Consider the following 12,782-nt stretch of genomic DNA (forward strand, 5'->3'; position numbering starts at 1 on the left):
AGATGATTAAACCTACACAATGCCTTTTACAGAGATGATCAACCTGCACAGTGCCTTTTACAGAGATGATCAACCTGCACAGTGCCTTTTACAGAGATGATCAACCTGCACAGTGGATGTGTAGACCTTACTGTGAAATGCTTACTCAACCTGCACAGTGCCTTTTACAGAGATGATTAAACCTACACAATTCCTTTTACAGAGATGATTAAACCTACACAATGCCTTTTACAGAGTTGATTAAACCTACACAATGCCTTTTATAGAGATGATCAACCTTACACAATGCCTTTTACAGAGATGATCAACCTGCACAATGCCTTTTACAGAGATGATCAACCTGCACAGTGGATGTGTAGACCATACCGTGAAATGCTTACTCAACTTGCACAGTGCCTTTTACAGAGATGATCAACCTGCACAGTGCCTTTTACAGAGATGATTAAACCTACACAGTGCCTTTTACAGAGATGATCAACCTGCACAGTGCCTTTTACAGAGATGATCAACTTGCACAGTGCCTTTTACAGAGATGATTAAACCTACACAGTGCCTTTTACAGAGATGATTAAACCTACACAGTGCCTTTTACAGAGATGATTAAACCTACACAGTGCCTTTTACAGAGATGATTAAACCTACACAGTGCCTTTTACAGAGCTGATCATGTCCATAGATCAGAGGACACAGAGGACAGTATCATGGCTCAGCTAGAGAGGAGAGGCACCTGTAATAGGTCTGATGAAAACACCTTGTCCTATCTAGCAAGGAGCTATTCTGAAGAGACAGAGGGGGGAGAGTATATATGGACACAAAGTAGACTGCAGACTGTAGACTGTAGACTGTAAACTATAGACTGTAGACTTTACTATAGACTGTAAACTGTACTGTAGACTATAGACTGTAGACTGTAAACTATACACTATAGACTGTAAACTGTAGACTGTACTGTGGACTGTAAACTGTAGAATGTACACTATAGACTGTACTGTAGACTGTAGACTGTAAACTATACACTATAGACTGTACTGTAGACTATACACTATAGACTGTAAACTATACACTGTAGACTATAGACTGTACTGTAGACTATAGACTGTAGACTGTACTGTAGACTGTACACTATAGACTGTACTGTAGACTATACACTATAGACTGTAAACTGTAGACTGTACTGTAGACTGTAAACTGTACTGTAGACTATAGACTGTACTGTAGACTATAGACTGTACTGTAGACTATAGCCTGTACTGTAGACTATAGACTGTAGACTGTAAACTATACACTATAGACTGTAAACTATAAACTATAGACTGTAAACTATACACTATATACTGTAAACTGTAGTTTATAGACTGTACTGTAGACTATAGACTGTAGACTGTAAACTATACACTGTAGACTATAGACTGTAGACTGTAAACTATACACTGTAGACTGTAGTGTAGACTGTAAACTGTAGACTGTAGTGTAGACTGTAAACTGTACTGTAGACTAAACTGTAGACTGTACTGTAGACTGTAAACTGTACTGTATACTAGACTGTAGACTAAACTATACACTATAGACTGTAGACTGTAAACTATACACTGTAGACTGTAGTGTAGACTGTAAACTGTAGACTGTAAACTGTAGACTGTACACTATAGACTGTAAACTGTACTGTAGACTATAGACTGTACTGTAGACTATAGACTGTAGACTGTACTGTAGACTGTACACTATAGACTGTAAACTGTACTGTAGACTATAGACTGTAGAATGTACTGTAGACTGTAGACTGTACACTATAGACTGTAAACTGTACTGTAGACTATAGACTGTACTGTAGACTATAGACTGTACTGTAGACTGTAGACTGTACTGTAGACTATAGACTGTAGACTGTACTGTAGACTGTAGACTGTACACTATAGACTATAGACTGTACTGTAGACTATAGACTGTACTGTAGACTATAGACGGTACTGTAGACTGTAAACTGTACTGTAGACTGTAAACTGTACTGTAGACTATAGACTGTAGACCGACTGACCGATTCAGTTTTATGTGAGTTGTGTCTCGCCAGGTTAACGTCTGACTGACCCCCCCACACACTTCAGAAAGAGCTGTTCAGAAAGCCATCTCCATGGCAACCCTTTCTCTGACTCTCCATCTTATCTGCAGAATCAGTTTGCTCCAGGTTGTGTAACTGTGCCATACAGCCGGCACTAAAGGAGAGGTGGGAGAAGTCATTTTCACTTTCTGGGGTTAGAAGGGTCTGTCTGTCTGTCTGTCTGTCTGTCTGTCTGTCTGTCTGTCTGTCTGTCTGTCTGTCTGTCTGTCTGTCTGTCTGTCTGTCTGTCTGTCTGTCTGTCTGTCTGTCTGTCTGTCTGTCTCTGTCTGTCTGTCTGTCTGTCTGTCTGTCTGTCTGTCTGTCTGTCTGTCTGTCTGTCTGTCTGTCTGTCTCTGTCTGTCTGTCTGTCTGTCTGTCTGTCTGTCTGTCTGTCTGTCTGTCTGTCTGTCTGTCTGTCTGTCTCTGTCTGTCTGTCTGTCTGTCTGTCTGTCTGTCTGTCTGTCTGTCTGTCTGTCTGTCTGTCTCTGTCTGTCTGTCTGTCTGTCTGTCTGTCTGTCTGTCTGTCTGTCTGTCTGTCTGTCTGTCTGTCTGTCTGTCTGTCTGTCTGTCTGTCTGTCTGTCTGTCTGTCTGTCTGTCTGTCTGTCTGTCTGTCTGTCTGTCTGTCTGTCTGTCTCTGTCTGTCTGTCTGTCTGTCTGTCTGTCTGTCTGTCTGTCTGTCTGTCTGTCTGTCTCTGTCTGTCTGTCTGTCTGTCTGTCATTAAATGGATCAGCAGACTTGACACTCTTGCTAATTTTGCACTAGCACTCATGTGTCTTTTCTTACCAGCACGGACTTGCTGATAGACGTTTTGTTGAGGTTTTTTTTATTACATTTTTTACAAATGAACTAACTGCATGTCGCTCTGAATAAGAGTGTCTCCTAAATGACTCAAATGGACATGTAATGTACAGGTAATGAAGGGGAGGAGAGGGAGAGAGGAGGACAAGACGAGTAGATGAGAAGCAGATCAGGAGAAGAGGGAGAGAGGAGGACAAGACGAGTAGATGAGAAGCGGATCAGGAGAAGAGGGAGAGAGGAGGACAGGACGAGTGGAGAGAAGCAGATCAGGAGAAGAGGGAGAGAGGAGGACAGGATGAGTGGATGAGAGTAGGAGGAGAGGGAGAGAGGAGGACAGGATGAGTGGATGAGAAGCAGATCAGGAGGAGAGGGAGAGAGGAGGACAAGATGAGTGGATGAGAAGCGGATCAGGAGAAGAGGGAGAGAGGAGGACAGGATGAGTGGATGAGAAGCGGATCAGGAGAAGAGGGAGAGAGGAGGACAGGAGGAGAGGGAGAGAGGAGGACAGGACGAGTGGATGAGAAGCGGATCAGGAGAAGAGGGAGAGAGGAGGACAGGATGAGTGGATGAGAAGCGGATCAGGAGAAGAGGGAGAGAGGAGGACAGGATGAGTGGATGAGAAGCAGATCAGGAGGAGAGGGAGAGAGGAGGACAGGATGAGTGGATGAGAAGCGGATCAGGAGAAGAGAGAGAGGAGGACAGGATGAGTGGATGAGAGTAGGAGGAGAGGGAGAGAGGAGGACAAGACGAGTGGATGAGAAGCAGATCAGGAGGAGAGGGAGAGAGGAGGACAGGATGAGTGGATGAGAAGCGGATCAGGAGGAGAGGGAGAGAGGAGGACAGGAGGAGGGGGAGAGAGGAGGACAGGACGAGTGGATGAGAAGCGGATCAGGAGAAGAGGGAGAGAGGAGGACAGGATGAGTGGATGAGAAGTGGATCAGGAGAAGAGGGAGAGAGGAGGACAGGATGAGTGGATGAGAAGCAGATCAGGAGAAGAGGGAGAGAGGAGGACAGGATGAGTGGATGAGAAGTAAAGCAGGAGGAGAGGGAGAGAGGAGGACAGGACGAGTGGATGAGAAGTAAAGCAGGAGGAGAGGGAGAGAGGAGGACAGGATGAGTGGATGAGAAGTGAAGCAGGAGGAGAGAAGGAAGGGTAGCCGAGGGGACAGGAGGAGACTGAGGTCTAGTGAGAGATTAGGCATGCTAAAGATGCCACTGACTGAAATGTGTCTATGTGTGTGAATGGCATATACTGGCAGAGGAAGGAACGTCCCCTTTGTTCACTGCACAGTCTAATTACTGTAAGAAAAACATGGTTGAGACTGCAGGGCACACACACACACACACACACACACACACACACACACACACACACACACACACACACACACACACATGATGAGGACAGATGAAATCATTGATTAGGAGTGAGGTAGTCAGAGAGTCTCCTCCTCGAAGCTGCCAGGCTTTTCATTATGAGTTAGAGCTGGTTAAATCTAGACAGGGTGTTGTTGAATAAAATTGTTATGCTGTCATTTACATGTAAATGCAGAAGATGACTTTCCTGTGGGTTAGAGGCTGAGGCGGCCCACAGTGAGGCATGAGGAGCAGCACTAATTATCGCTCCCATTGACTGCAGGCTCCCTTTGGAATTACCTGGATTTCTGCATAAATTGGTCATCAAATTTGATCTGATCTTCATCTAAGTCACAATAATCGACAAACAGTGCGTTTAAATTAATAACACACAAATTATTGTATTTTTCTTGTCTATATTGAATACATAATTTAAACATTCACAGTGTAGGTTGGAAAAAGTATGTGAACCCCTAGGCTAATGACTTCTCCAAAAGCTAATTGGAGTCAGGAGGCAGCTAACCTGGAGTCCAATCAATGAGATGAGATTGGAGATGTTGGTTAGAGCTGCCTTGCCCCATAAAAAACACTCACAAAATTTGAGTTTGCTATTCACAAGAAGCATTGCCTGATGTGAACCATGCCTCGAACAAAAGAGATCTCCGAAGACCTAAGATTAAGAATTGTTGACTTGCATAAAGCTGGAAAGGGTTACAAAAGTATCTCTAAAAGTCAGTCCACGGTAAGACAAATAGTCTATAAATGGAGGAAGTTCAGCACTGTTGCTACTCTCCCTAGGACTGGCCGTCCTGCAAAGATGACTGCAAGAGCACAGTGCAGAATGTTCAATGAGGTTAAGAAGAATCCTAGTGTCAGATAAAGACTTACAGAAATCTCTGGTACATACTAACATCTCTGTTGACGAGTCTTCTATGTATACACGACTGGTAGACAAGACTAATGCTGGTCTCCTCACCCAAGTCCATCACACACACAAACACACACAAACACACACACACTTAGTATGGATCAATACACCTCTCTCTCTCTCTCTCAAATTCAAGTTCAATCTGCTTTATTGGCATGAAAACCATAGTGTCAATATTGCCAAAGTGCCACGCCCTGACCTTAGAGAGCCTTTTAATGTCTCTATTTGGTTAGGTCAGGGTGTGATTTGGGTGGGCATTCTAGTTTTTCTATTTCTTTGTTGGCCGGGTATAGTTCCCAATCAGAGGCAGCTGTCTGTAGTTGTCTCTGATTGGGGATCATACTTAGGCAGCCCTTTTCCCTCCTTCTGTGTGGGATCTTGTTCTTTGTTTGTGTGCAGGTAGTTTGCACAATGAAGCTGTTCGGTCGTTGTCGTCTTTATTGTTTTGTCTTTTCTAAAGTTTCACTTCGTTAATAAATTATGTGGAACTCAGAGAACGCTGCTCCTTGGACTCATCCTTCCGACGACACGCGTTACACAAAGCAACAATGTATACAATATACATTGTAATAAAATGATAAAGAATAACAAATAATTATATAAAATCGTAGTAAATAATAATACTACAAAATGAACAACAATAAAATGGTAAGAGTCAATAGTAGAAATGTAATATATATATAAAAAGCTAAACATGGAAAATGAAACTATAACCAACTATAACCACTATAACCAACCACCATATCATTACTACTACAACTACCATCATCATTACTACTACCATCATCAGTACTACTACAACTACCATCATCATTACTACTACAACTACCATCATCATTACTACTACCATCATCATTACTACCACAACTACCATCATCATTACTACTACAACTACCATCATCATTACTACTACAACTACCATCATCATTACTACTACAACTACCATCATCATTACTACTACAACTACCATCATCATTACTACTACCATCATCATTACTACTACCATCATCATTACTACTACTACTACCATCATCATTACTACTACAACTACCATCATCATTACTACTAACATCATCATTACTACTACAACTACCATCATCATTACTACTACAACTACCATCATCATTACAACTACCATAATCATTACTACTACCATCATCATTACTACTACTACTACCATCATCATTACTACTACAACTACCATCATCATTACTACTAACATCATCATTACTACTACAACTACCATCATCATTACTACTACAACTACCATCATCATTACTACTACCATCATCATTACTACTACCATCATCATTACTACTACTACTACCATCATCATTACTACTACAACTACCATCATCATTACTACTAACATCATCATTACTACTACAACTACCATCATCATTACTACTACAACTACCATCATCATTACAACTACCATCATCATTACTACTACTACCATCATCATTACTACTACAACTACCATCATCATTACTACTACCATCATCATTACTACTACAACTACCATCATCATTACGACTACAACTACCATCATCATTACTACTACCATCATCATTACTACTACCATCATCATTACTACTACAACTACCATCATCATTACTACTACCATCATCATTACTACTACCATCATCATTACTACTACAACTACCATCATCATTACTACTACCATCATTACTACTACCACTACCATCATCATTACTACTACCATCATCATTACTACTACCATCATTAATACTACAACTACCATCATCATTACTACTACCACTACCATCATCATTACTACTACCATCATCATTACTACTACCATCATTACTACCACCACTACCATCATCATTACTACTACCATCATTACTACTACCACTACCATCATCATTACAACTACCATCATTACTACTACCACTACCATCATCATTACTACTACCATCATCATTACAACTACCATCATTACTACTACAACTACCATCATCATTACTACTACCATCATTACTACTACAACTACCATCATCATTACTACTACCATCATCATTACTACTACCATCATTACTACTACCACTACCATCATCATTACTACTACCATCATTACTACTACCACTACCATCATCATTACAACTACCATCATTACTACTACCACTACCATCATCATTACTACTACCATCATCATTACAACTACCATCATTACTACTACAACTACCATCATCATTACTACTACCACCATTACTACTACAACTACCATCATTACTACTACAACTACCATCATTACTACTACTATTATGCCCATCCTTACTACTACAACTACCATCATCATTACTACTACAACTACCATCATCATTACTACTACCATCATCAGTACTACTACAACTACCATCACCATAACGACTACAACTACCATCATCATTACTACTACAACTACCATCATCATTACTACTACCATCATCAGTACTACTACTACTACCATCATCAGTACTACTACAACTACCATCATCATTACTACTACCATCATCATTACTACTACAACTACCATCATCATTACTACTACAACTACCATCATCACTACTACTACCATCATCAGTACTACTACAACTACCATCATCAGTACTACTACAACTACCATCATCATTACTACCACCATCATCATTACTACTACAACTACCATCATCATTACTACTACAACTACCATCATCAGTACTACTACAACTACCATCATCATTACTACTACCATCATCATTACTACTACCATCATTACTACTACTACAACTACCATCATCATTACTACTACAACTACCATCATCATTACTACTACCATCATCAGTACTACTACAACTACCATCATCATTACTACTACCATCATCATTACTACTACAACTACCATCATCATTACTACTACAACTACCATCACCATTACTACTACCATCATCATTACTACTACCATCATCATTACTACTACTACTACCATCATCATTACTACTACAACTACCATCATCATTACTACTACCATCATCATTACTACTACCATCATCATTACTACTACCATCATCATTACTACTACAACTACCATCATCATTACTACTAACATCATCATTACTACTACAACTACCATCATCATTACTACTACAACTACCATCATCATTACTACTACAACTACCATCATCATTACTACTACCATCATCATTACTACTACCATCATCATTACTACTACTACTACCATCATCATTACTACTACAACTACCATCATCATTACTACTACCATCATCATTACTACTACAACTACCATCATCATTACTACTACCATCATTACTACTACCACTACCATCATCATTACTACTACCATCATCATTACTACTACCATCATTAATACTACAACTACCATCATCATTACTACTACCACTACCATCATCATTACTACTACCATCATCATTACTACTACCATCATTACTACTACCACTACCATCATCATTACTACTACCATCATTAATACTACAACTACCATCATCATTACTACCTCCATCATTACTACTACCACTACCATCATCATTACTACTACCATCATTAGTACTACCACCACCATCATCATTACAACTACCATCATTACTACTACCACTACCATCATCATTACTACTACCATCATCATTACAACTACCATCATTACTACTACAACTACCATCATCATTACTACTACCATCATTACTACTACAACTACCATCATCATTACTACTACAACTACCATCATCATTACTACTACCATCATCATTACTACTACCATCATTACTACTACCACTACCATCATCATTACTACTACCATCATCATTACAACTACCATCATTAATACTACAACTACCATCATCATTACTACTACCATCATTACTACTACCACTACCATCATCATTACCACTACCATCATTACTACTACCACTACCATCATCATTACAACTACCATCATTACTACTACCACTACCATCATCATTACTACTACCATCATCATTACAACTACCATCATTACTACTACAACTACCATCATCATTACTACTACCACCATTACTACTACAACTACCATCATTACTACTACAACTACCATCATTACTACTACTATTACGCCCATCCTTACTACTACAACTACCATCATCATTACTACTACAACTACCATCATCATTACTACTACCATCATCAGTACTACTACAACTACCATCATCATTACTACCACCATCATCATTACTACTACAACTACCATCATCATTACTACTACAACTACCATCATCAGTACTACTACAACTACCATCATCATTACTACTACCATCATCATTACTACTACCATCATTACTACTACTACAACTACCATCATCATTACTACTACAACTACCATCATCATTACTACTACCATCATCAGTACTACTACAACTACCATCATCATTACTACTACCATCATCATTACTACTACAACTACCATCATCATTACTACTACAACTACCATCACCATTACTACCACAACTACCATCATCATTACTACTACCATCATCATTACTACTACCATCATCATTAGTACTACTACTACCATCATCATTACTACTACAACTACCATCATCATTACTACTACCATCATCATTACTACTACCATCATCATTACTACTACCATTATCATTACTACTACAACCACCATCATCATTACTACTAACATCATCATTACTACTACAACTACCATCATCATTACTACTACAACTACCACCATCATTACTACTACAACTACCATCATCATTACAACTACCATCATCATTACTACTACTACTACCATCATCATTACTACTACAACTACCATCATCATTACTACTACCATCATCATTACTACTACAACTACCATCATCATTACTACTACAACTACCGTCATCATTACTACTACCATCATCATTACTACTACCATCATCATTACTACTACTACTACCATCATCATTACTACTACAACTACCATCAGCATTACTACTACCATCATCATTACTACTACCATCATCATTACTACTACAACTACCATCATAATTTCTACTACCATCATTACTACTACCACTACCATCATCATTACTACTACCATCATCATTACTACTACCATCATTAATACTACAACTACCATCATCATTACTACTACCACTACCATCATCATTACTACTACCATCATCATTACTACTACCATCATTACTACTACCACTACCATCATCATTACTACTACCATCATCATTACAACTACCATCATTAATACTACAACTACCATCATCATTACTACTACCATCATTACTACTACCACTACCATCATCATTACTACTACCATCATTACTACTACCACTACCATCATCATTACTACTACCATCATCATTACAACTACAACTACCATCATCATTACTACTACCATCATTACTACTACAACTACCATCATCATTACTACTACAACTACCATCATCATTACTACTACCATCATCATTACTACTACCATCATTACTACTACCACTACCATCATCATTACTACTACCATCATCATTACAACTACCATCATTAATACTACAACTACCATCATCATTACTACTACCATCATTACTACTACCACTACCATCATCATTACTACTACCATCATTACTACTACCACTACCATCATCATTACAACTACCATCATTACTACTACCACTACCATCATCATTACTACTACCATCATCATTACAACTACCATCATTACTACTACAACTACCATCATCATTACTACTACCACCATTACTACTACAACTACCATCATTACTACTACAACTACCATCATTACTACTACTATTACGCCCATCCTTACTACTACAACTACCATCATCATTACTACTACAACTACCATCATCATAACGACTACAACTACCATCATCATTACTACTACCATCATCAGTACTACTACAACTACCATCATCATTACTACTACAACTACCATCATCATTACTACTACCATCATCAGTACTACTACAACTACCATCATCATTACTACTACCATCATCATTACTACTACAACTACCATCATCATTACTACTACAACTACCATCATCATTACTACTACCATCATCAGTACTACTACAACTACCATCATCATTACTACCACCATCATCATTACTACTACAACTACCATCATCATTACTACTACAACTACCATCATCATTACTACTACCATCATCATTACTACTACCATCATTACTACTACTACAACTACCATCATCATTACTACTACAACTACCATCATCATTACTACTACCATCATCAGTACTACTACAACTACCATCATCATTACTACTACCATCATCATTACTACTACAACTACCATCATCATTACTACTACAACTACCATCATCATTACTACTACCATCATCATTACTACTACCATCATCATTACTACTACTACTACCATCATCATTACTACTACAACTACCATCATCAGTACTACTACAACTACCATCATCATTACTACTACCATCATCATTACTACTACCATCATTACTACTACTACAACTACCATCATCATTACTACTACAACTACCATCATCATTACTACTACCATCATCAGTACTACTACAACTACCATCATCATTACTACTACTACTACCATCATCATTACTACTACCATCATTACTACTACAACTACCATCATCATTACTACTACAACTACCATCATCATTACTACTATATATAGACACACACACACACACACCATTACATATCATAATTACTATAATACCAGTGTTAATAAAATAAAGAATAGTTTTAAACAAATTAACGAGAATGGAATTAGATTGCACACAAGACAAGTGCAATGCAAGCTGCAACCCTGTGTGAATTAAAGGGTCTGTCTAGCCCAGTAATCTGCATATTAGATGCAGTAGTTGGCGCACCTCTCATCTCGGATTGTTTTAGGTGTCTGTAGGCTGGTGATATGAATGATACATGGTGTGGACTGCATCATGTGGTGTACTTCTCTGAAGTGTTCTGCCCGACCCTGGAGTAGTAGTCAGTGCTGTGTTGTGATGGGACAGGTCTAGTAGAGCTGTGTTGTCATGGGACTGGTCTAGTAGAGCTGTGCTGTGTTGGGCCTGGTCTAGTAGAGCTGTGCTGTGTTGGGCCTGGTCTAGTAGAGCTGTGCTGTGTTGGGCCTGGTCTAGTAGAGCTGTGCTGTGTTGGGCCTGGTCTAGTAGAGCTGTGTTGTGATGGGCCTGGTCCAGTAGAGCTGTGTTGTGATGGGCCTGGTCTAGTAGAGCGGTGTTGTGATGGGCCTGGTCTAGTAGAGCGGTGTTGTGATGGGCCTGGTCTGGTAAATATGTGCTGTGATGGGCCTGGTCTAGTAGAGCGGTGTTGTGATGGGCCTGGTCTGGTAAATATGTGCTGTGATGGGCCTGGTCTAGTAGAGCTGTGCTGTGTTGGGCCTGGTCCAGTAGAGCTGTGTTGTGATGGGCCTGGTCTAGTAGAGCGGTGTTGTGATGGGCCTGGTCTAGTAGAGCGGTGTTGTGATGGGCCTGGTCTGGTAAATATGTGCTGTGTTGGGCCTGGTCTAGTAGAGCTGTGCTGTAATAAGCCGTGTCTGGCTCTTTTC

The sequence above is a fragment of the Oncorhynchus tshawytscha genome, linkage group LG14 (assembly GCF_018296145.1).
Source record: "Oncorhynchus tshawytscha isolate Ot180627B linkage group LG14, Otsh_v2.0, whole genome shotgun sequence".
Classification (NCBI taxonomy): Eukaryota; Metazoa; Chordata; class Actinopteri; order Salmoniformes; family Salmonidae; genus Oncorhynchus; species Oncorhynchus tshawytscha.